Source organism: Anas acuta, chromosome 2, assembly GCF_963932015.1.
Source record: "Anas acuta chromosome 2, bAnaAcu1.1, whole genome shotgun sequence".
NCBI lineage: Eukaryota > Metazoa > Chordata > Aves > Anseriformes > Anatidae > Anas > Anas acuta.
In genome coordinates, this window is record NC_088980.1 from 87,608,083 (window position 1) to 87,630,841 (window position 22,759).

Consider the following 22,759-nt stretch of genomic DNA (forward strand, 5'->3'; position numbering starts at 1 on the left):
ATGTATTACTTTGCCCCCCTGCACTGTTCTACCATGTTTCTATGTTTTAATGGCATCAGGATATGACTATCATAAAAAGCTGTCTTCTCAGATGAATGCATAAAATCTCAAAAAAAAAAAACCATTTTTTTTTTGTTGTTTTGTGTGTTTCTTTTTTTGTTTGTTCGTTTTTTGTTTTTAAGGGCAATGGAAAAATGACACATTAACAATATATTATGAGGAAATGAAAGAGAAAAAAAAAGAGAGAGAAAAGAAAGTGAAAAGCATAAGTGAAAAGATCTAACATAAGTAGAAAAGATTGCTTGCACAAGAAATTAAGATGATATTTTTAGAGTTTAAGACATTTGACAATTAAAATTTTCAATTTTGTGCTGTAAAATTGTCAGATTTATGAACATACAATTATATATTTTGTCTTCAGGTATAAAAATATATTGTAAGAGTTGATTTTTTTCTTATATTTTGACACTTTTCCTCCATAAAGCAGAGCTAACATAGTTCCCTCTTTATGAGGCTTTCAGTCCCCAAACAGTCCCAAACTGTACAGCATACCTCAATTGAGGTATGTTCCAGAAAGTTGTTTCTAATCAGTGCATCAATTACTGCAATCAATTCACAATTTCTCAATTTCTGAGCAGGCTTAGAAATGATTTTTGTCTTGAATTGATAGAATAGATGAGAAAAAAAAAAAAGAAAGAAAAAAGACACCTTTATATATTATCAAAACAACACTACTTATAGACTTCTACAAAGAGAACACAAACAAAAACACCCACAGATTTCCCTTTCTTTCTTTTATTCGTTATTATTTTCCTAAATTCAGAATAAATATTCATTAAACAAAGAGGGACCTTCTACTTCTCACATATCAATGTCTTCTCACAAGTGTTTCTTTTCAACGCTCCAGGTATCCAAATGCACAAATCCACAATAAGTAAATAAATAAATAAACAGTTAAATAAATAAATAAACAAATAAACAGTTAAATAAAAATACCCCTCCAAAGACAGCATGTGAAAACTTTTACCATTCTGAAATACATTTCAGTGAGAAAAGGAGAGGCTTAAGCTAAGAGATCTATGGAAAGAGAAGACCTGTGTTGTGGGAGAAATGATTCAAGTTATTTTATTCAGTATACTGAGTTTTATCAAGCTGCTTTCTGCATCCTGTGTTAAACTTCTGAAAGTATTTATAACAAGCATTGCAACTGAAGAAAAGTAAAACTTACAGCTTCTGATGTATCCTATCGTATCGAAAGAACTTGCTGCAACTAGTAGGAAGAGTTGGGCTGTTTTAAACACATTGTAGATGGTCTGCATTTGCTTTCTCCTGACATTTTAACATTGATTCTACTGAATTTGAATGGAGTCGTTCCTGAATCATTACTTTAAAAATTCTGAGCACTAGTTACTTGTAATGGTCTGTTAGCAAAATACCTCCCTTTTCAAAGTGACATTTTTGTTACACATACATAAAAATGATATTAAAAGCCCTTTCTCCCCATGGAGGTATACCATTCTAAACTTCCTGATTGATAATTTATTTATGTGTCATTTCCCCAGGGACTGCTATATAAGTAAACTCTGAGACCCCAGAATATTACATGACAAAAGTGACATGTTTCATAAATAACCAGTGGCAACTGCAGAACTGTAAACCAGGAAGGAGGTCCTAGTCCAAGGTAAAGCAGAGCTTTTGTCACATACTGCATAACAGTATCTAAGTAGGATCTGAAAACAGAACAAAACAAAACAAACAAAAAAGAAACAATGGTCAGAATCAGCCTGCAAATTAGTAGTATGATTAATGTGCAATTAAATATTAAAAATATAATTGTTCCCTCATATTAAATAATTTGTATAAGTTTTCAAATTGACTGTGTGGAAGGGTTCAACAAGCACTACATAATACAAAGACATTTGAGAATGAAAAAATTAAAGTTTATGTACACACGAGTTGCTCAGGATGTGCTGTATCAAAAAAAAAAAAAAAAAAAAAATTCCAGTGCCACACTTGAACGTAAATATATAGAATTGATGGTCTAGTAAGAAGCATTCAAGTTGTGACATATAGCAACCCCTCAAATAACCTTGCCACATTTCTCCAGCAGACTGGAAACACAATATATCTAAAGATGTCTTGGCAGATCATGATGATAGTGTCTACACATTCCCAGTGCAAGAATTTCCACTACATCATTTGGTGATGAAAATTGTTTAAAAACAACATGTTCAAATATACATGTCATCAAAAGTTGCTGAGATTGCTTCAGTTTTGGTGATGATGAAGCACAGAGTCAGATATGGCAGCTTCTTGCAGAGATCTGCAGCTCAGATCTACTATTCAGGGCTGTCAACACAAGTTGCTGAGTTCTTTTTTCCTCATTTGCAGGGCTGTTGCACTGCTTGAGCTGGAAGAAAAAAAAAAGAAGATACTAGTGAGAAATGATGCAGGCATTTCCGTAAGGTGGATTCAGGTTATGGTCATTGTCTACCTTCTACACAATATATAGCAATTAATATAGCCAGTTGAAACATGCTAACAAAGATACTTTAATAAGGTCCCCCATGTGTGCACAGCTCTGAGGATATATTAGTTATAAAAATAGAATGACCCATCTATCTTACAGCTGCTCTAATTCAAGGCTGCAGGCTTTGAGCTGAGAACAATTTATCTCTTAAAAATGATTTTCTCATGCAGTGGTTGGTCCATGAAACCTAGTATCATTGTTAACACACACACACAAAAGATGCTTGTTTTTGAGTATGTAATTAGAGAGGAAACTTTCTGCATTGTGTTGAACTTGAACTGCAAGTGTTCAAGAGGTCATCCTTTGTTCTCAAATTATTTTATGCCCATCATTGTTCATCTTTCTTGAACTTGCAGTGTTTTGAGCTTATTTATTCATTCAGTAAAATCAAGTAAACCTACTTGGCTGCAGCTGACTGAGTTCAAAATAGGTGCAATTGCTTTTTTATGTAGTGGTTATCTAAAGGTACCTGCTTCATAAAAAGGGAGTTGTGATATATATCATTTGAGAAAGCACACTTTTTCATCCCCAGTCCTTACTGCCCCATGCACAGCTAGCTATGAGCTGCTCATTATTTTCCTAAGGGCTATTTGGTAGGAACCAACTTTTAAGTTTGTTAGAGTGGTGAAACATATATAACATCTTCAGGACTGTGAATCTTAAGATCAAAAAATTAGCATCTCCTTGAGGGAAAGTAGTAATTTTGAGACATAAGGGAGACATAATTTATCTCTGAATTTCTCATGTCTGGACAGAGTATATTAGTTGCTAGTGTTTGTGCTGGTAGGCAATTTGATAAAAAGATTCCTATGAGTTAAAACTGAAGTCTGCAAGTCTGAATTCTGATCTAAGATCTTCCAACTTACTCGAATGCAAGTGTATTTGATCACCTGCTATATCATGAGGCAGAAAGGCAACTGAAATGCTTGTGGGGAATATCTTTGGTCCACCTGAATCCTAGTCTGTCCTGTGCTGAGTGCTGCTGTACAATAGCCTGTTGCATGGGAAAGGTCCAACAAGCCAGCTCACAGCTGTAATATCTCAGTTGCACAGGGGAGGTATAATCACAGAGCAGGAAAGCTGGGGTGAGGCAGAGCAGGACTGAGCCCCAGAGACAAAGTGGGAAGAAGACTCTGCTGGTCAGTAAAGCTTACTCATGTCCATCAGGATGGTCTTCTGCAAAAGGAATCTCTGCAGGAGTTCTTGGTTGGATATCTGGAGCTCTTGGAATGGGTTCAGAGGAGGGCCACTAAGATGATCAGAAGACTGGAGCACCTCTCCTGTGCAGAAGGGTTGAGGAAACTGGGCTTGTTTAGCTTAGAAAAGAGAAGGCTCTGGGGAGACCTCATTGCAGCCTTCCAGTACTTGAAGTGAGCATATAAACAGGAGGGCAAATGCCTGTTTATGTGTTGATAGTGATAGGACAAGGGGGAATCATTTTATACTAAGACAGGGGAGATTTACATTAGAAATTAGGAGAAAGTTTTTCACTCAGAGGGTGGTGAGGCACTGGAACAGGTTTGGAACAGGTTGCCCAGAGAGGTTGTGGGTGCCCCATCCTTGGAGGCATTCAAGGTCAGGCTGGATGGGACTCTGGGCAGATTTTAGCCCTTTCAGTCACTTGAAATTGAAGAAACAATAAACTAGCTTGAAAATCAAGCATTGTCTATTTAGGAAAACAGTTTACATTACTGCATTTTACATATGTATACTACTTGTTCTAATTCTTTGCATTATAAGACTAATGAGGAAAGTCTTACACAAGCACATGACTTCCATTTTCTGTTTGTTCCTATACAATATGGTATTTAAGCCTTTTTATGGGTATATGGAGCTCAGAACTTCATCCAGCATACAATATCATGTAATATCATACTACATTACAAAATTTGGTGAAGTATTTCTAGCAGACAGAAAATTGACTGTTTTTGTGTACAAATAAATAAAAATACAAGTCAATTTCTAGTGGAAGATGTATTGAGAAAAAATACCAGTGGCTTCTCTTTCACAGTTCTGTACATTTTAGAATTCAATATGCCATAATAGCTAGAGTTTAGCTGAAACATATGAACTTAAGTAGTACCGAGTTTTCTCAGGGATTGACAGCAGTAATTGTCATTACCTGATTGAATTACCGGCATTGTTTCAAGCTCTGCAAAACAGTACCAAAAAAGAAAACAAGTTTGAATTCTGCTTTTTGTGCCAGAAGCATTACATAATGAGATAAACATTGGTAATTGTGTTTAGCTCAATAGCACTTTTAATTATAGTTGAGATCTCCTTTAAACTGTATGGATTATACTGACACAAAGTAAACAGCTGAAAGCCAAATGAAGGCAGCCTCAGATTTCTACTGTCTAATTAAAGCACAGAAACATTGTTTAACCAATTCAGGCATTTAGAGTGAAAAAAATTTAAAAAAAAGTAAAAAGGTGTTTATATATTTGATACATGTTTTAATTATTGCAGGATCTCAGATGTTCTCAGGTGTAAAGTGTGTTTTACATCAAAACAAAATATCTGTAGTCTGGGAATTTAACCTCTCTTGTAAAATGGGGCAAACAAATCATGAATAGTCTACAATATTTGTACATATAAAGGTAGATAAGCAATGAAGTCCTATCTCAGCCCTTGTGGACCTCCTTCAACAATGTACTCATGCATAATCCTAAACTTTAATAATGTCAGAAGTCCTACTAAGATGTAAAAAAGTCTACCTACACACATTTTTTGTTGAATTAAGGTTTAATTTCTGATGACCAAACTGTTGAGGTGAGGCAGAATTCCCATCTTATTCTGTGTAAAATTTCTCATGGCTTTCTTGATATGATGAAGATATTCTGCAGCAGTCTCTATGCAGAAACATCATGCTTGGGACCTTATACAATGCCTATACTAAACAAGGCTTTGAAATAACAAATTACTTATAAAATTATTATGAGCCTTTAACACAAGAGAGGAGAGTAATATCCAAGGTATTCACTAGTATGATGGATATTCATAAAAACATATTTTAAATTCAAAACAACATGTAATTATTGTTTTTAGCAGGTGACAATATATTTAATACGTGATACCATATGATTTGTCTCACTAGTCACCATCATGTTACAGTAACAAAGAATATCAAATATTCAGAGAAAATTACATATAATTTACTACCTCAGGCTCCTCTTAACTTAACAGTTTCCAGTTACAAGGTATTAGAAATACAATTGTCTATATGTTAAATTGTTAGAAAAATGCTTGGCCTGTTTGATGCAACTGAATGCTCCAAAACAATTCCCAGTCATGTGCCAAAGAATATTTCCATTTAGCAGTTTGGCTAATGCTGTACCATGGTTGCCTCTTCTAGCTCAGTCCCAAGCACTAAGTCAGCAGTCTTATGACCATATTCACCCCATACCACTTTCAAGTCTATGGCCTGTACTACCTGATGCCATGCTAAGAAAAAAAGATGTTATTGCGGGTTGCAAAGGCCTCTTGATTTGACAGTAAGGTGAAGTATAGCGCATTTGCAGCATGAGGAAACAAAGAACTACGTTTCATAACCTGAAAGAGCCAGGAGCTAGGGAGATTTGGGAGATCATAAATACAGCCTAACTAAAAACACAGAACTTGTAGAGCTTACAAAATGGGAAAACTTATCAAAAAGCAAAGGTTTAAAAAAAAGTTTTTTTTTTTCCTAAACAGCAACACAACAGCCAATGTTCACCATCTCCCGATCTTGTAGCTAAGCCATTAACTTTGCAATTTTAGGTCAGTGTCTGCTCCCTTAGCCTTTTGTATTCTCAGTCTGATGGTCTGCTAAAGATGTTTTCAGTGTCGTTGCTTTCAGTTACCAGTCTTTTGAAAGGGTTTTATGTAGTGAAATGTTCTTTGTTAAGCACACCTTTGTCCTTTCCAGGATGACTTTGGTTTGAATCTGTTTGCTTCAATCAATATTCGTCCTTGCTTTTTCTAAATTTCATCATCATATTCTTTTCAGTAGAATTTCAATGTAGTTGAATGGAAACTCTTGCGTCATTATTATGGGCCATAATATTGCTGGAGCTAAAACTGTGATCTTTCTCCTCTTACTGTTTTGCATACAATTGCACATAAATGGCAGTTCTATTTCATAGCTATGGTCAAGGATAGACAGGAATGATCATAGGATCGAACTGCACTGCAGCTTCTGTAGCACTGTAAGCATACCAATTATATAAGAATGAATTCTACGTGTTTTAATTATTGCTGGTTATGATGTAAAATGCAGATAGTCATTTTTATGAATAATCTTAGGTTTATTCAAAGGGAAAAAGAGAGGCTGGTTCTGTGCTAGATTCACAGGGGAGCTCTTAATCAAGAGTGCCACACTGAGAAATGTAAAAAAAAACAACTTGGGGGATGGAAAATGAAGGAGTAGTCAGAAGGAAAAAAACCTCAGCGAAACTGAAGCTGTGTTAGAAGAAACTGTCTCCTGCTTCAGTGAGAATCCTGCTTGTGATTTATAGGGCAAACTGTTGAGGGGTTAAATCCATACACAGAATTGGTTTTGAGTATTCAGGGTGCCTCTAAGAACTAGCTGAAAGAGAAGGTACAGTGACCAGTTATCTTTGGCCATTCAGACATTCGAGTATCCCCCATCCAGCTTTTCAAGCTGCCTTTATACTTTTCTGGGTTCCTCCAATCAGTCTGCTGTTAGAAAGTTACAGTCAAGGGTAGGGTCAATATTTGCCATAGACAAACATTTAAAAAACTGTAATGCTGAAAACACCATCAAAACAAGCGTCAGTGATTGGCAATGATTAGTTAATAATCCTAAAGTGATTAGTAGTCCTAAATGTGATTCTAAATGTGATTATTGTACTCTATCAAGCCATATTTCAGAACAAAACATGTGCAAAATAACTCAGGATGAAGAATTTGGCACCTTTTCATAAGAAAAAAAAAAGTCTGGTCTTTTTAAATTGGAGAGACGCTTTGGGATTATATTTCAAAGTGGAAAAAAGCTTCAGCGAACACTATTAAATCAGCTGAAAAACTGAATAAGTATTTCAATAATTTTGTGTTTGCTTTAGCTCTTTGCAGGAAACATAATGGAGCAACCAGTATGGACACATGAAAGGCACATTTAGTTCTCCTCCAGATTGTACATCATCTACAAGAGAGGAAAATTTGATCTCTAGACTATTATGCTATTTCATCCTAAGTGAACCAAAAAATACTGCAGATATCCCTACATCAGTGTTTCTTAAAAGAAACAAAAACATAATAATCTACCCACCTTAAAGAGTGAAGTCAGGTATTTTCATACTCCTGTATGCACACAGTTGGTGATTACAGGTGTAATAACTGGTAATTCCTTTGCTTTAAGACTGTGTTTTCCATTAACAAATGTTTGTACCCCATTCCAAAACATGCAATGAAAACTTTGGGGGGGGGGGAAGGAAAAAAAAAAGCTTTGCTATGTGGAAACAATAACGTGTATGGAGAAACTAGAAATTACAAGAATGAAATACCATACATGACAATATGAATAAATTATAAGGCCCAGACAGGCCATTTTGCATGTTTGCCAAATCCTTTTGGTGCATGATTACACTGCTGATGTAAAAGAAACTGTTCAAATCTTTGAGCTTAAAAGCTAATGTCTATAATCAAACTGGTGAGATGTCTTGGAAGGAAAACCCACCTGATTCTTGAGGGAGGTGAAAAAATAATACAGGCACTTCAGAAAACATAACGAAACAAAAGAAACCCTCCATTATCCATCTTGGGCCTCAGCTGTAAAACAATTAGAATAACTATGGACCATATACAGAGAGCCTCTTTTGAAGCCTTTGTATTAAGCATGCGTTTTAAGTTTTTGCCCTCATCCTTAACAGAAAGAAAAATATAACTTTAAATTACAGCGATAAACAGGAAACCTTGAAATACTGTGAAAGCTATTCAGCTGCAGGAGGGAGAATCCTAGAAGAATCATGCTGTGTTGAGATAATTACGGCATTAATCAACTCCCTGGATAGGGTGAAGCTAACATTCATAAATCCCTAATGCTGGTTCTCGCTTCCTTTTGCTTTAATGTTAGGAAAGCCATATCATGATGATACTAGCACCTTCTTCCCCTGGCTTAGCTGCTACCTACAACATCTGAGTGCAATGACTGATGGGCATCAAAGGTTAAGCAATTGCAAGCTGTTGGACAGGCACATTGAGGCTTGGAGCCTGAAGAATAGCTGAGTGCAAAATGCAGCTCTGGCGGACTATACTAGTGCTCATGATTTATTGTTTTTTGCTACCCTGTTAGTACTCTGTGTCTAACCTAGAAACTTTGCCTGGAACTAGCTTGATTCAAATCTCTAAGCTGTCCCCAGCTGCCCCATACTGTTTCAGGTCTTGGTCTTGGCAGAGGAGAAATGATCTGGTTCCAGACAACAGTGAAGCAGGTGTCCTGCTCTCACTGTACTTGCTTTCTAATGAGAACATACTGTGCTCAACCCACAGGTGGCTTCTTTCAGGAACAGTGATAAAGGACCATCTCCCTCCACCTTTTTCTGTTAGTCCCAGCAGATTATTTATCTTGTTGGCTATACTGCCTCTTGTATCCTTTTTCTTCTTGCTGATTGTGCTGGTTTCACCTTGTGTCTCATTTTGAGTGTTGCAAGCTGCAGTTCTAAAATTCAAGTTTGTTGTGTTATGGATGTATCCTGGTCCAAAACTGAATGGATAAAGACATGCCTCTAGTACTGTTTCCTGGTGCCTGCTTAGAGCTGCAGGGTAATACGACAGGTGAGTGTGGTTGGGGGAAAGGAGGAGAGGAATACCTCAACTGAGGGGTTAATCTCTAGACAGAAGAATGAGCAGCTAGTTGCCTCAGTCTGGAAACTTCCTGGGGAAGCTGTACAAAACACTACTTCCCTCCCCAAAGATGTCAGTGTAGTTACTGACAAGTGATTAAGACTGTGGACTGAACTCACTGTCAAGTGTGAAAGAAGAAAGAGGGTCCTGACACTAATACCATCTTGTTAAGCAGTGCTCTGTGAGGCATGGAGGTCTGTTACAGGGATGCTGAAACAAAGGCAGTTGTGAAGGGAAGATGTGCTTTGAAAACTGGGAATAAGAAAGAAAAAGGAAAGAGGAAAATCAGTGTCTGGATGAGGCAAAAGCCCCAAGCCACATTGTGGGTCAGGGAATAAGGTGAAGGGAGGTGACTGCTGAATGCTCTAAAGGGAATACCCAGAAGCTAACCTATTACTAAACTATTAATGGATTGTAAACCCTGGTGCAGGAGATAAGCAGCATCTCCCATTTGCTGATCTGCACTTTGAAAATTGCCCTGTATTTCCTGAAAAGAAGGTTACTATCTCTCATCCAATACAGTGCAGAGCTCTGAACTCTACAGACTGTTTAAAGACTGCCCAGAGAGTCCCTGGTCTACAAGGACAGCAGACTAGCAACCCTGGGAGGTAAAAGGGCTGCTTTTAAGTAGTCATAAGTAGTTACAGTAGTCAAAAGTAGTCACAGAATATGCAGTAGATGGGGAAAAGCCACTGCCCTCTACCCTTTAACTGCCATACCTTGAAGATAATGGAGAATACCAGGTCCCAGGTGAGGGCTTGGAAATGATCCTCCTCATCTGAAAGCTTTTCACACCCACTCTATGGAGCTCTGTGCCACAGATGCAGTGCAGTCTCCATTAGTCACTGCTCAGATGACATTATGCTCAGCTATAAAAGCTGAGGTAAAGAAGGAAGGGGTGACATTTGGAGTGATAAGTGGTTGTGTTCCCAATAAACCGTTACGCATGGTGAGCCCTGTTTTCCTGGAAGTGGCTGAACACCTGCCTGCCCATGGGAAGTAGCAAATGAATTATTTGTTTTACTTTGCGTGCACATGTGGCTATCGCTTTACCTAGTGTAAATAGTCTTTATCTCAACCCATGTGTTCTTGCACTCTTACTAATTCTTCCCCCATCCCACCTGTGTAGAGTGAGTGAGCAGCTATAGATAGTGCTGAGCTGCCTGCTAGAGCTACACCATGACAGTGTTTCTTCTTTTTCTCCACTTCTTTTTTCTTTTTCCTTGACAAAGACAGTGTAGTAGGACAGAAAAAGAAAGGAGAATAATAATAAAAATTATAAATGGAAATACAAAGCAAGTATAATGCAACTGCTCACCACCGGCTGAATGATGCCAAGACAGACCCCAGGTAGCAGCCTAAACTCCCTGGCAAACTCTCCCAGTTTGTTGTTCAGCATGATGTCATATAATATAGGACATCCCTTTGGCCAGGCTGAGTCAGCTGTCCTGTCTGTGTTCCCTCCCAACTTTCTTGTGCACCCCCAGCATCCTCGCTGGCAGGGCAGTATAAGAAGTAAAAAATATTCCTTGGTTCTATATAAATTCTTCTCTGCAAAAACTAAAAACATCAATGTGTTATCACCACTATTTTCATTAAAAAAAAATAAAAAAATCCAACACACAGCACTGAGTGAACCTCTAAGAAGAAAATTTACTTTGTCCCAACCAAAACCATGACAAGGTTAAACAACCCCAACTCTTTTATTCTTCATAGCAGAGGTGCTCCAGCCCTCTGCTAATTTTTGTAGCCCTTCTCTGGGTCTGATTTAATTAATTTATTTTATTATTATTATTATTATTTTTTTTTTTTTTTGTACTGGGGCCTCTAGAGCTTGTTGTGGTACTGCAAGTGAGTGCTTATGAGAGTGAAGCAGAGAGAGACAATCACCTCCCTCAGCTTGCTGACCACAATTCCTTTTATGCAGCCCAGGATATGATTGGCTTTCTGGGTTGTAGGTACACATTGCTGAAGGATATCCACATTCTTCATCCACTGGTATCCCCAAGTCCATCTCTGCAGGGCTTTTTGCAATCAATTCATCACCCAATCTATACTGATATTGGGGATTGCCCTGACTCAGGACAACCTGGGTAGATATTGATTTCTCTCCTCCCTCCTGTCGAGACATCAGAGTCAAAGATGAGCCTAAGACATGGATCGGAGGAATAATTTTCCCCTGCCCATTGTGCTGAGGTATGTCAGCACTGATCTGACCGCTCCACAACATGTTCCCCATCCCCCCTTGTAACCCAGGACATGGAAAGACAGCCTCCCTGACACTTCAGGGAGTGCCATGCTCTGAAATAGGAACAGGAAGGCATCTGATATGTCCTGACACATCTGTGTGGTGCTAGTGAGTAAAGTAGGCAAAATTGTGGAGTTGGACATTGTCCAGGGGAAATATGAAGGACAGAGTGTTTCCAAAACCTTTTAATACTTCTATCCACTCTCACTACAATATGTCAAGTGTCTAAAGTTTGCTCAGCTGTTTCAATATAATTGAAATAACAGGTTTGTAATAGATAAGTTCTTCTAGGACAAGGAGTGAGAGACTTACTATGCACTGCTTATGCTGAAGGGAAGGAGACACTGCTAGCAGCTAAAGGTAGTTAAGAGTTCTGTTGGTAGAATAAATACCTGCAGTCAGTATTTAATGTTTTTCTCATTTTCCACTCCTGGAAAAAAGATCTACTGCAGACTTAGGGAACTGAACTGCTGCTGACTGTTGCTGTCTAACAGTTGGCAATCCCCTTTGAGTTCTTTTACAGCCCAGTTTGAGAAACATTGATCTATAGGACCTAACTAGAGGCTGCCATGGAGCAGTTAATGACAGGGGAAGAGGGAACATTTAAGTGCACTTCATTTAACTCAGCTGAAGGCTCAACTGCAATGAATAATCACATAATACCTAGGTTGAATAGCAGCACTTACTGAAATCTCTAGTCAAAATAGGATTTCCAAAGACTTTATTTCTAATGAGGGATGAAAGTTTTGAGTAATACAGAGAGAAACTGTGGCTATTAAACAGTCTTGGAGTTTTCCATGTTCTTTGTAGAAGACAGAAACTAAATTGCTACCTTCTCAGCTCTTATTTTTGTTACTAATGCTATACTATTTCCTACTTGTCAGGTCACAGTCAAAGCAGACACAAACAATAAAAAAACAAACAAAGAAAAAACACTTTACATATCTGACCCCTTGCCCCACTGTCTTCTGATCACTGAAAACCTACTCTTGTTATGATTAGAGTAATGCAAGAAGCATCATAACTATCAGACTAAGTCCGTCTTTTCTGATTCTCTCTGTATTTATGATGGACATCTATTTCACTGAAATGGGTTGGAAATTTTCTCACTGCTAATAGATCATTCAATTTACAAAGCTCTGTCAACCTCAAAATACAGTTTATCTTATTTCAGTAACTATATCACTTTTCTTAAGAAAATGGGCTTAAGCACTATCAGTTACTATCGTACATTATGCAGTACGAGAGAGAATGGATGAAATGGAGAGAATGGGTGAAATTTACCAACAATCACCTCCTTGAGGGGACTAATGAACACTCAAAATGTGATTGCCAAGGAGCTGTCCGAAAAAGACCCCTTCCTGCTCTTTGATTTACAGAGGAGTGACAGACATATAAAAGGACTGGAGAACAGTTTCCACCATATCTATCACTGTGCATTCTACCACTTTTTTCTTGACAATGTATGAAAAATTGGAATAGCTATCTGTTAACAGATTTACTGATTTGGAGAGGTTTTTACAAGAGACAGGTAAGGAGGTAGACACATAGAAACTAATTAAAATCTTACAGGAATTTCTTAATGCTTGCGGTGGTTTTACTTGGGTAGGAAGAAGCAGAGCTCTGCCACAGCCAACACTCCCTCACTTCCCCTACTCAGAGGGAATGGGGCAGAAAATACAATGAAAAGGGCTCAGGGGTAGAGATATGGACAGAGCAATCGCTCAACAATTATCATGACAGACAAAAGAGACTCCAAGTAGGGAGATAGTAAAATTGATTGCCTATTACTAACAAGATAAGTGAAAAACAAAGGAAAGAAACCAAAACCACCTCCCCCCATGCACCGTCTTCCACCTCCTTCACCCGAGTGGCACAGAGGAATGGAGGTTGCAGTCAGACTATAGCATTTCATCTTCATCGCTCCTTCTCGGTTACTCTCTGCCCCTGCTCCCTGCAGGGTCCCTCCCACGGGATGCCGTCCTTCCCCAGAAGATCCCACACGGGCTGCCCACAGGCAGCAGCTCTTCAGGAACTGCTCCCACACGGCTCCGTCCCACGGGCTCCATCCATCCATCCATCCCCCAGGAGCAAACTGCTCCAGCACGGGTCCCCCACGGCTGGGCGGCAGCTCCCCCCAGACCCCCTGCTCCTGCGGGGGCTCCTCTCCACGGGGGGGCTGCAGCTGCGGCCCGGGGCCTGCTCCTGCCCTGCGGGGGCTCTCCATGGGCCGCAGCCTCCTCCAGGCCACATCCACCTGCTCCACTAGGGGCTCCTCCACCCACGGGGGGGCTGCAGCGTGGAGATCTGCTCCATGGGGGACCCATGGGCTGCAGGGGGACAGCCTGCTCCACCGGGAGCCTCTCCCTGCACAGCCCGCAGGGGAACTGCTGCTGCCTGCCTGCAGCACCTCCTGCCCTCCTGCTGCACTCCCCTGGGGGGCTGCAGGGCTGCTTCTCCTCTCTTTCTCCCTGGGAAGCAGCTTTTGTTGTTATTTTTGTTCTCCTTTCTTCAATATGCTCTCACAGAGGAACAAGCGACATCGTTTCTTGGCTTGGCTCTGGCCAGCAGTGGAGCCCTTATCTAACGGGGGGGCAGCTTCTAGATTCTTCTCACGGAAGCCACTCCTATGGCCCCCTGCTACCAAAACCTTGCCATTTAAACCCACCAGAGCAACTCTTTCGGTGAAGAAATTTTTTGCAATAACCAACCGAAACCTCCCCTGGTACAACCTAAGGGGTTTTGTTCTTGTCTTGTCACTTGGGGCTTGGGAGAAGAGAACGATCCCCACCTCTCTGGAGCCTCCTTTCAGCTTCCTGTAGAGCACAGGAAGGTCTCCCCTGAGCCTCCTTTTCTCCAGGCTGAACAAGCCCAGCTCCCTCAGCCGCTCCTCACCAGACTTGTTCTCTAAACCCTTCACAAGCTTCAGAGCCCTTCTCCGCACACGCTCCAGCACCTCGAGGTCTTCGCTGAACACAGTGCTCGAGGTGCGGCCTCACCAGAGCCGAGCACAGAGGGACAACCACTTCCCTAGTCCTGAGGGCCACTCTATGTCTGATACAAGCCAGCTGTAGAGATATTTATATGCATCTATATTCAGCACTAGTACATGTTCCTTGGAAAACCGGTCAAACTCTCTTCAAACCCCGTACATTGATGGTTTCCTCTAACTGGCACTGATGCTTCAGCGGGATCCTCTAAATCCCATGTTACTGCTTCTGCTTAACAACCAGGTGACAGAAACTCCTAACCGGAGAGCAGAGGAGTTGTAGTTCTGTATCCAGGAAATATTTGGAAGTTTGGAAGATGCTTCCCTTGCTCAGCTGCCATCCCTACGTTAATCAATCACCCGATCTTTTGCCTTCCAGCAAAAGTCTTGATGCAGTTCTTAAGGCAAGTTCTTTCTGAAAATCCTCAGCCACCTCTGTGCACGCCAAACCTTTCCTGGCACTGTGCAATGCGCGGATGGCGGCGATAAATCAGGTTGTGGAATGAAGGGCAACGTGTGGGGAGGGACTTTTCAGGTGGCTTCGCGCTGTTTCGCAGGTCCCTGAATTAGAGCTAATGAGGAAACAAGTGGTAGAAACAAAACCTTGAGGGAGGCGTGGATAAAGAATTGGCTACAGTGTTAAAGAGGACCTTTGGGCAGTGGGCAATTGCTGGCTGGCTCCAGGCGCGTGTCTGAGGGTCTCTGACCAACTGTATGATAGATTCGGGCGCGTGGACAGCACGTGGGGCTACGGTGAGAGGACATGTAGTAGTGAAAAAGGGCAATAAACGCCTTCTGTTCCAGAGCCATCAGGAGTCTGTGTCTTGTGTCCCTTCAGCAACACAAAGATTTGGCTCCAGATCCAAAATGTCATGTATTTGGCAATTTTATTTATGGTAGCACTCCCCACCCCTCCCATCTGCTCTTTTCCCTTCCCTCCCCTCCCCTCCTCTCCCCTATGCTCCCTGTCCCGACACTCTGTTACACTCCCCTCCCCTTCCCTCCCCTCTCTTCCCCTCCCCTATACTACCCTACACACCCCTATACTACCCTACACACCCCTACACTCCCCTACCCTATACTACCCTACACAACCCTATACTACCCTACACTCCCCTACACTCCCCTACACACCCCTACACTCCCCTCCCCTCCCCTATACTACCCTACACTCCCCTAAACTCCCCTCCTCTATACTACCCTACACACCCCTACACTCCCCTCCCCTATACTACCCTACACACCCCTACACTCCCCTCCCCTATACTACCCTACACACCCCTACACTCCCCTCCCCTCCCCTCCCCTCCCCTCCCCTATACTACCCTACACTCCCCTACACTCCCCTCCTCTATACTACCCTACACACCCCTACACTCCCCTACACTCCCCTCCCCTCCCCTATACTACCCTACACTCCCCTCCTCTATACTACCCTACACACCCCTACACTCCCCTCCCCTCCCCTATACTACCCTACACTCCTCTACAATCCCCTCCTCTATACTACCCTACACACCCCTACACTCCCCTACACTCCCCTCCCCTCCCCTATACTACCCTACACTCCCCTCCTCTATACTACCCTACACACCCCTACACTCCCCTCCCCTATACTACCCTACACACCCCTACACTCCCCTCCCCTCCCCTATACTACCCTACACTCCCCTACACTCCCCTCCTCTATACTACCCTACACACCCCTACACTCCCCTACACTCCCCTCCCCTCCCCTATACTACCCTACACTCCCCTACACTCCCCTCCCCTACACACCCCTACACACCCCTATAATCCCCTCCCCTATACTACCCTACACTCCCCTTCGCTACACTACCCTACATTACCCTATGCTCCCCTCCCCTATGCTCCCCTACGCTCCCCTCCCCTATCCTACCCTACACTCCCCTAAACTCCGCTGTCCTACACTACCCTATACTCTCCTACGCTCCCCTCCCCTCTACTATGCTACACTACAGTACACTACAGTACACTACACTACACTACACTACACTACACTACCCTCCCCTCCCCTTCCCTCCCCTACCCTCCCTTCCCCTTTTTTTTTATTCCCTCCCTTCCTCACCCCTCCCCTCCCCTCCCCTCCCTTCCCTTCTTTTTATTCCCTCCCCTTCCCTCCCCTCTTGTCTTCTTTCTTTCAGGTAAGTTCAGATCGCTTCAGCCGTTTTCGTAGCTCATATCCCTGGCTGATTCACTGGAACCCATCAGCAGCAACCAGAAGCGCTCCAGCTGCTTTGTCACTAGTTGAGCAACAGTCTCCAACTGGGAATCGCTGACTTCGTTGTGTGGCTCAGACAGGTGCCTTGCAGTTCCACCGTGGCCTGGACGTGTCCTCTTGCTGTGTCCCCACCTACAGCGCAGTTCTGCTTAGAAGCAGCAGCAGGCTTTGGAAGTAGTCCCACTCCTTCCATTTTCAAAGGTTTAGCTTGGCTAGCCGGGTGGTGTCTGTCTATAGAAGACAACAAAGAGATTTGGGTTAGAAACAGCTAACTGAGTAGTTCCTTCCCACAAGGGCAAGGAATATTTACCCGTTCCTAATGGAGGCTGCAGTGTCAGAGATAACGACAGGTCCTTCCGAGAGCTTTGAAATATCCCTTGGGGATGCTGAGTCCAGAGCAAACCTGTCTAAAGTACACCGTGGAATCACTCGGAATGACTTCCTAGCAGAAGCATGTGTCCGATACGGCTTCAGCTGGTTGCAGTGTTCTTCTTCACCTAATACCTAAATTCAGATAAGAGGTCTCAATGCAGATGGAAAGATTGAGAAATAGAGAAATCACTGATGTGCTTTGAGAACTTCTAAGGACTGAGAACTAAAGAAATCCAATGTTGTAACATTAAGGATCGGTTAGAAAAGTAAATGTTAAAAACAAGTAAAGGAGAAGAACAAGTAAGCTTTCTTAAAGTATCTACTGTATTTAAAGGATCTTTAAACAAGTAAAGAAGTAATGAAATATATACGCAGAGAGATAGATAGAGAGATAGATATGCAGAAACCTAAGAAACTGCTGCGCAGGTTAGCTTCTTGCTCTCTTTTCTCAAAGTGCTAGTGAATACAGCATCTGTGTGCGTTACAAGCATTGCCCTCAGTCCAGCACAGGTACACACGAGAGGACAGCCTGCAGGTTGCAGAGGCAAAGCAACTGCTCTGGCTGGATGTGAAGAGCCAAGACAGAAGTTGCTGTCAGGGAAAAGATACACAGAGGGGATGAAAAAGACGGAGTGTGCTTCCGACCTTCACAACTTCTAAGCAAGTGGAGATGAGGTTGTGGAAGAACCAAATAAGCTGTTGATCGAGAAGCAGCCTGAAGATTGCCCTTAAGCAGGGCCTTGCATTCTTCATTTTTGTAGCATTGCTTGCCTTCAAGTGCACGATCATGATTTGATTAACTTTCTACCACTACAGAAATGCACCGGATTCTTTCACAAAACTTACGGGTGGTAATTGGAAATACTGGTCAGCATTCTCTGTTTCCTTCGTCATCTCAATTCTCTTTTGGCCTGGGAAGCTTTTCAGATCAGAGGAGAAGATCCGCTGTAATACGGAGTTTTGGATCCTGCAAAGGAAACGAAGAATCCTACTGACAACTCTTTTCAACCTCACCTGCAACCATCTCAGAAAAGAATACCGAAAGAACACCGCTTTATCATGGGAAGCATACATTTGAGCATAGGTGTCCTATAGCTGAAGCGAGGTTAAGCAGGTTCCAAACAAGGGGAAGGAGCACACCCATAAGCATTTCCATTAAGCCGTGTTTGCAAACAAATGGTTTAAAGACTTAGGTTTTCTTACAAGTGAAGAATGAAAAAATAGAAAGAAAGAAAATTACCCGGACGTACAGTTTTCCTCTAGCTTGCTTTGCTTCTTTCAGAATCTGAGTCTTGAGTGACAATCAGGGAGCAGCATTGTGCAGAAATGCCAAAGCCTCCCCAGCTTGTTGTACCTTCATCAACAAGGGCTTTGATACTGCTGCCTCCTCAGCAACATCAGCCATTTCCTAGGAGAGCTGGTGTCCACCAGGTCAAATAGGAATGGGAAATCCCTCTTGCCACAACCTCACACTCACACCAGAGTTGGCAGGACAGGCCGATGGACAGAGAAGTGTCTGTAAGAGTGTTAGAAAACAGACTTTAGATTTCCGTCCACCCAGGAAAAATTACTTGCTCATCCCTTCAAACTGACCTCTAAGTAGAAGGAGGTGATCCCAAGCTGCATTCCTGACATCTATGCTGCAAAGTCATCCAGTGTGACATGTTACTGTACCAGCCTGTTACGAACAGAAACAGGAGTTTGAGGTTATGCTGTTGGATTAGAATTAAGCTCAAAGAGTTAGTCCTTTGGTATGTTTTTTGTCTGCAAGTGTTTTCACTGTTTCCCAGACAATGTCTCCAGCAAGCTAGCTGCTTGCTTCATTTGTTCTGTTCTGTTCTTTTTGATTCTGTTTTGTTTTGTTTTCTCAGCAAGGATTCTTAGAGAAATGAGATTAAAGCGATCATATTGTATGTCCATCCATCCCTCCCTCCCCTTCGCTTGTCCAGAGCTTTTACCTTGTCCACCAGCTTGAATGAACTCGGTCCTAAGCGCAGTTGTGTCCAAGCCATTCTGTTCCTAGAGATGTTGTGAAAACAGACAGCTAAGTAGTGGGGAGAGGACGTGCTGCTGTCTGCAGTGTGACCTCAGCGCTTACCAAACAGTAGGGAATACACAGAGAAGGGCCTTAGGAAAACTTCAAGCACCAGATACATTTATGTGGAAACCATATTTCCCAAGATAACGCTGGACACAACTGCATAATCAAAATGGATTCATTTCTTGGTTCATCCAACTCCTAGGCTTTAGTTTTAAAAAGTTTCTGTCTTGGCTTAAAGCACTCTTCCAATCTCTATTTCCAGTTACTAGGATTTCCTGAAATAGGGAATCCCATTTTTTTCTTTGTACAATCTCCCAGTCTCTTTGTTTTCCTCTCCCCGAGAAACTTAGAGCTGCTCTCTTCATACTTGACAACTAGATATGGAGCTGTATCAGCCAGAAGGAAGTTTCCTTCACACCTTCCGCTTCTTATGGTACCTGGACTCTTACCTTTACTCTTACTCGCCCTTCCTACATTAGCACAAAGAAAGCTGTTTGGGAGATCTGATGTCTTGTTTTCCAGAAGCTACCCTGAATCACCTTTACGAGAGCTGTCCCACGCTGCGAGCACAAGTCTTGCAGTCTGGCCAGATATTTGCCTTCTAAGTCGATAATCAAATCTGTCAAGTTAAGAACACGTAACTAATGGAAAGGAAATCCTTTTATTTTGATCCGAATTCACTTTTTTTTAATTTCTTTTTTTTTTTTTTTTTTTTTCTAGACCAAGACTGAATCGTGGGAAACCAGCAAAACTCTGGTGAAAGATGAAATGACAAATGTTAAGGTCAGGCAGCTTGCCCACTGCCATTGCTACCCTGAAAGCAGATGGAGTGCATCTTCATACACCACAGCCTGAGACACTAGTCGACAGGCCAGCCCATGTGATGAAGTGCATTGCTGTCCTGAATTTTAACGTGACAGGGGGACTCTTAAGCCTCTTGTTTATGCTTTAGTACTTGCGGTCTATGGGAGGACCACAGCACACTCTTCTCTGTCTCCCCTTATTTGTTGATCGTCTGTAGGAAGAAGAGAACGTGCAGAGGCCCTCCCCCGTACATTGGGTCTGTTCTCACTCTGTGCAGCTCCATCATTGAGCAAAGTACCAACCTTGAGGCTTCTGTAAGGACTTGACACAAACTACAGAATACTAAAATGAAGCATTCACAACAAAACCGCATTGTTTTCCCCAGCCAAGCATCAAAACACTTACAGAAGGGCATGGTCCCTCTCTGTGCACCTCAAGGGGAGATCCACAAATCCTCACGTGGTTTCATCACATCCAGCACCCTTCTCTGTCCCTCCCAGCTAAACGTGCGCAGAGGCAGCTCTTCCCAAAGTGCTGTGGTGACATAATTCCCTTCTGTTTCTGAAGTCATCACCGCAGGCGCCTCCCAGTGACGGCACAACACTCTCTGTTGCTAACGCGTCTGTCTCAGAAACAGCTAGAGAAGTACCACTATGCCCAAACTGACTTGAATGAGAGTAGTTCAAACATTATTCCCTGCTCCCCTACATCTGTGGAAGGTGTGTGATCAATCTTTTCCTTGAGAAGGGATTACAGACAAAAAGAGCTTGATTCTGATACGTTGCCCGTACTTGGAGAGCAGTTCACCTTTTATTTCCATGTAAGAAAAAAGAAGGTGAAATCAACAATTCTCTTCCTCCGAGCTGGGAATATGAAATAACCCCAATTATCCAGGAGGCCTTAATAAGGAAACTATGCACTTCCTTGTTAAACATCTTGTTTCGTCGGAAAACTTTTCCAGTCCTTTGCAACTGCGCTGGTCTGAGTCGGGTGGGCAGCCGAGTTCCACCACAGCCGCTCTCTCACTCCCCCTCCTCAAAGGGAAAGGGGGAGAAAATACGATGCAAAGGGCTCAAGGGCTGAGATAAGGACGGGGAGATCGCTCAACAATTATCGTGACGGGCAAAGCAGACTCGGCATAGGGAGATAGTAAGAGGTATTGCCTACTACCAACAAACCAGACACGTGAGAAACAAAGGAAAGAAACCCAAAACGTCTTCTCCCCATCTGCCCTCTTCCACCTCCTCCTCCTGAGCAGCGCAGGGAAACAGGGGACTGAGGGCTGCGGTCAGTCCCTGATGCTTTGTCCCCGCCGCTCCTTCTCGCTCCCTCCCTGCCCCTGCTCCCCGTGGGGTCCCTCCCACGGGATGCCGTCCTTCTCCAGCTGATCCCACACGGGCTGCCCACAGGCAGCAGCTCCTCAAGCACTGCTCCCACACGGCTCCGTCCCACGGGCTCCATCCATCCATCCCCCAGGAGCAAACTGCTCCAGCACGGGTCCCCCACGGCTGGGCGGCAGCTCCCCCCAGACCCCCTGCTCCTGCGGGGGCTCCTCTCCACGGGGGGGCTGCAGCTGCGGCCCGGGGCCTGCTCCTGCCCTGCGGGGGCTCTCCATGGGCCGCAGCCTCCTCCAGGCCACATCCACCTGCTCCACCGGGGGCTCCTCCACCCACGGGGGGGCTGCAGCGTGGAGATCTGCTCCGTGGGGGACCCATGGGCTGCAGGGGGACAGCCTGCTCCACCGGGGGCCTCTCCCTGCACAGCCCGCAGGGGAACTGCTGCTGCCTGCCTGGAGCACCTCCTGCCCTCCTGCTGCACTCCCCTGGGGGGCTGCAGGGCTGCTTCTCCTCTCTTTCTCCCTGGGAAGCAGCTTTTTTTTTGTTATTTTTGATCTCCTTTCTTAAATACACTCTCACAGAGGAACAAGCGACATCGTTTCTTGGCTTGGCTCTGGCCAGCAGTGGAGCCATTACCTAACGTGGGGCAGCTTCTAGATTCTTCTCACAGAAGCCACCCCTATGGCCCCCTGCTACCAAAACCTTGCCACGTAAACCCACCAGAGCAAGTCTTTCGGTGAAGAAATTTTTCATGATAACCAACTGAAACCTCCCCTGGTACAACTTGAGGTTTTTTGTTCTTGTCTTGTCACTGGGGGCTTGGGAGAAGAGAACGATCCCCACCTCTCTGGAGCCTCCTTTCAGCTTCCTGTAGAGCACAGGAAGGTCTCCCCTGAGCCTCCTTTTCTCCAGGCTGAACAAGCCCAGCTCCCTCAGCCGCTCCTCACCAGACTTGTTCTCTAAACCCTTCACAAGCTTCAGAGCCCTTCTCCGCACACGCTCCAGCACCTCGAGGTCTTCGCTGAACACAGTGCTCGAGGTGCGGCCTCACCAGAGCCGCGCACAGAGGGACAACCGCTTCCCTAGTCCTGAGGGCCACTCTAGGTCTGATACAAGCCAGCTGTAGAGATATTTATATGCATCTATATTCAGCACTAGTACATGTTCCTTGGAAAACCGGTCAAACTCTCTTCAAACCCCGTACATTGATGGTTTCCTCTAACTGGCACTGATGCTTCAGCGGGATCCTCTAAATCCCATGTTACTGCTTCTGCTTAACAACCAGGTGACAGAAACTCCTAACCGGAGAGCAGAGGAGTTGTAGTTCTGTATCCAGGAAATATTTGGAAGTTT

The 22,759-nt window shown here is 43.2% G+C and overlaps 1 long non-coding RNA gene across 1 annotated transcript; it reads right to left on the reverse strand.

Annotated features, from left to right (window-relative positions):
• Positions 1-786: 786 nt before the first annotated feature.
• Positions 787-10,256, reverse strand: LOC137851766 (uncharacterized). Its single transcript, XR_011093446.1, has 4 exons — positions 10,093-10,256; positions 8,208-8,299; positions 4,653-4,682; positions 787-2,410 (listed from the first exon to the last, which is right to left on the reverse strand). It is a non-coding gene; the product is annotated as an uncharacterized lncRNA (long non-coding RNA).
• Positions 10,257-22,759: the final 12,503 nt, after the last annotated feature.